Raw genomic sequence first — 3491 nt, 5'->3', positions numbered from 1 at the left:
CCCCCCCCTTTGGCTGCGCCCCCAGACCCGCCTCTAAGCCTTTTCTGTTCACTCGATGGCTGCGACGCCAGTTATTTCGTGCTCGCCCAATCAGCGTGCGCAGCGAGCGGCGCTGTCAATCACGGGGCGCCAGCGGCCAATCAGAGTGGGAGGCCCCCTGCGGCCCGGGCCTTATGCGGAGTTTCGGGGCGGGCCCTGCGTTCATTCACAACATTCCTCCCCCGCCCCCCTTGGGCTGGACAGCGCGCCCCGGGCAGCTGGGGCTGCGCCCACACACGGCTTTGTTTACTGAGGGTCGCTTCCGGGCGCCGCGAGGGGACAATCAACACAGCCCGGCCGGTGAGCGAGACGGAGCAGCGGGATTCCCTGGCAGCGGCTCAGCCCCTCCTCTCTGCGGGCTGTGTGACCCGAGAAACTCGCTCAACTTCGCTGGGCACCGGGTCAAGTTTTGATGCTTTGGGGGGCGGAGGGGTCGCAGGCTCGTTGGTGGCGCCCATGCGGGCTGCGCACCCCTCTCTAGAAATAGAGCTCACTTAGGGGGTCATGGACCCTTGGACTTCAAACCAGGACCTCCCCCCAACATTTCTAATCCCTAAATGTTACGTTCCGTCCTATGAAATTGCAATCTTCTGGCCTTAAAAAATTTTTTTTTTGAATCGGAGTCTCACTCTGTTGCCCAGGCTGGAGTGCAGTGGCACACTCATGGCCACCGCAACCTCGACCTGTTGGGCTCAGACGATCCTTCCGCCTCAGCCTTCCAAGTAAGCCGGAACCACAGGCACGTGCGACCACGCCCGGCTAGTTTTTTGATTTTTTGTAGAGATGAGGACTCGCCAAGTTGCCCAGGCTGGACTCGAACCCCTGAGCTCAGGCAGTCCTCTTGCCTCGGCCTCCCAAAGTGCTGGGATTACAGGCTTGAGCCACCGCGCCGGGCTTCTGGCCATTTTTGACCTATTAAAATGGCAAGTGCATAAGGTTCAACCTAACACATGTCAAAGCCCGGGCTATTTTGCCGCGACTCAGCCTGCCCAGGCCACCATCTCTGGTCTGGACACCCGCCATGGATTCCAGGGCTTTTGGCCAGTGTCCTCAGGGAACCCTTTGGGGTAAAGTTTCCGCTTCCTCATACTTCTCTCCATTATCACCTATTTACCTACTTCTGTGGTTATGAGCCTCATGGGATGCCTTGCTGTACTACCGGTGCCTGGCATACAGTAGGCGCTCAAGCTATAACTTGTGTGAACCAACCAACTCATGCTTTGCCCCCATTCAGGTGAAGTGACCTGCCCAGCAGGAAAACCCAAGCTGGTCCCTAGTTGGCCAGATTGCGGGTTGAGTCCCCTGCATGTGGAAAGCGCAGCTTTCTCCTGGAGAAACTTTCAGGTGAGTCCTTGCTCCCCCCATTCAGTCGACCCCCCCCCTCCAGACCTGCAGTGTCCAGTTCGGTCACCATGGGGCACAAGGGGCCTTTTTGAGTCCTTGAATGGAGTTGGCCTGAATGGGTCTGTGCTGTAGAGGGAAGATACAGACTGGATTTCAGAAACTGACTTGGAAGAAAATAAAGCAAAAGTATTTGTTAAGAATGTTTCATACTCACTGTACGAAAAAAAATTAGCCAGGTGTGGTAGCACGCACTTACAGTCCCAGCTACTTGGGAGGCTGAGTTGGGAGGATCACCTGAGTCCAGCAGGTCGAGGCTGTGGTGAACTGTGATCATACCATTACACTCCAGCTTGGGCAACAGTGGGCCCACAACTCAAAAAGAAAACAGAAAGTTTTATATGGATTACATTGAAATGATGTTTTGGATAAGTTTGGGTTAAGTAAAATACATTATGAGAATGGAGTCTACCTGTTTCCTTTCATTTTATTTTACGTGGATCAGGACGTGTAAAATTACATAAGAGAGTTGGGCATGGTGGTGCTTGTAGTCCCAGCTACTCGGGAGGCTGAGGCAGAAGGATCACACGGGCCTGGGAGTTTGAGGCTTCAGTGAGCTGTGATGGTGCCACTGCACTCCAGGCTGAGCAACAGATTGAGACCCTGTCTGCAAAAAAAAAAAAGAAATTAAAATTAATTTCATAGGTGACTCGCATTGTATTTCGATCAGACAGTGCCGGTCTTGAGAAACCAGTCTGCCACAATGACAGCGACATTGACAACCATGTAAACAGTAATAATCTTGCACTGACAGCTTATACGATGCTACAGCCGTGCAGACATCACGATAAACTTTAAGGCTTCTAGCCATGCTACAAAGTGAAGTCGCCACCTCCATTTCTCAGACAAGGAAACTGAGGCTTGGTGACGTTGAGTCACCGGCCAGAGGCCACCCAGTAAGAAGAGCTGGGGCCACTCTGGTCCCTTGGCCTTCCTGGAGCCTCTCCTTGCAAAGGCCCTGGGGCACAAGGGTACCTGCATAGTGAACATTTGTAGACCTAACCTTGAATTGTACCCCACATCTTTAAAATAAAAAAATTAAAATTTGGCTGGCCTCAGTGGCTCAGCCTGTAATCCCAGCACTTTGGGAGGCCGAGGCAAGTGGATTGCCTGAGGCTGCAGGTTTGAGATCAGCCTGGGCAACTTGGCAAGACCTCATCTCTACAATAAATCAAAAATTAGCCAGGCGCAGTAGCGCACGCCTGTAGTTTCGGCTACTCGGAAGGCTGAGGCGGAAGGATCGCCAGAGCCCAGCAGGTCGAGGCTGCGGTGGCCGGGAGCGGCCACTGCACTCCAGTCTGGGCAACAGAGTGAGACTCCAACTCAAAAAAAAAAAAAAAAAAGGCCGTGGGGCAAGGAGTGACTGGGGGTGGGGAGAGGCCGGGCACCTCCAGCCAAGCACATCCCACAAGCGGGACCCAGGGCTGACTTCTCCCAGCAGCCTCTTCAGTATCTGCTGCATAGCGGTGTCAGCTAGGTCCAGGTCCTTGTCCTCGAGGAGTCTTCAGTGGGCGTCCCAAGATGCTGAGTCAGAGAGGCCATGTGAGGCCAGTGGGTGGACTTTAGGAGGAACAGGGAATGGGGTATCATGGGGTGATGGTGTTTTATCTAATTCTATAGTGGATACTAATATTTACACCATCCCCATCTCACGGATGAGAAAACTGAGGCACCGAGAGGTCATGGGACTTGCCCAAGCAGCCGAGGAAAGGGTAGGGCAAGAGTTTGGGAAACAAGAACATTCTGCTCCCATCCTCTGATTCTGCAGGTGAGGGAAATGAGACCAGAGAGGGTGGGACAGCTGCCCAAGGCCACACAGTGATCCTGGAGAACTGGAAGGTCAGAAAGGCCCCGGGAAGCTGAGGTGCCCTTGGGACGAAGTTTCTAGGCTTATTTCACAATCCTGGTGAGAAAGGAGAGCTGGGCGTGGGGCGTGTTATTGGGGAGGCTGAGGTGGGAGGATCGCTTGAGGCCAGGAGTTTGAGACCAACCTGGGCGACACAGTAGACCTCACCTCAAAAAAAAAAAGAAAAAAAAAGGGAAGGACGGGA

This window comes from Carlito syrichta, unplaced genomic scaffold (assembly GCF_000164805.1).
Source record: "Carlito syrichta isolate Samal-C Ts95f unplaced genomic scaffold, Tarsius_syrichta-2.0.1 Scaffold169018, whole genome shotgun sequence".
Taxonomy (NCBI): domain Eukaryota; kingdom Metazoa; phylum Chordata; class Mammalia; order Primates; family Tarsiidae; genus Carlito; species Carlito syrichta.
This window is presented reverse-complemented; position numbering follows the sequence as displayed.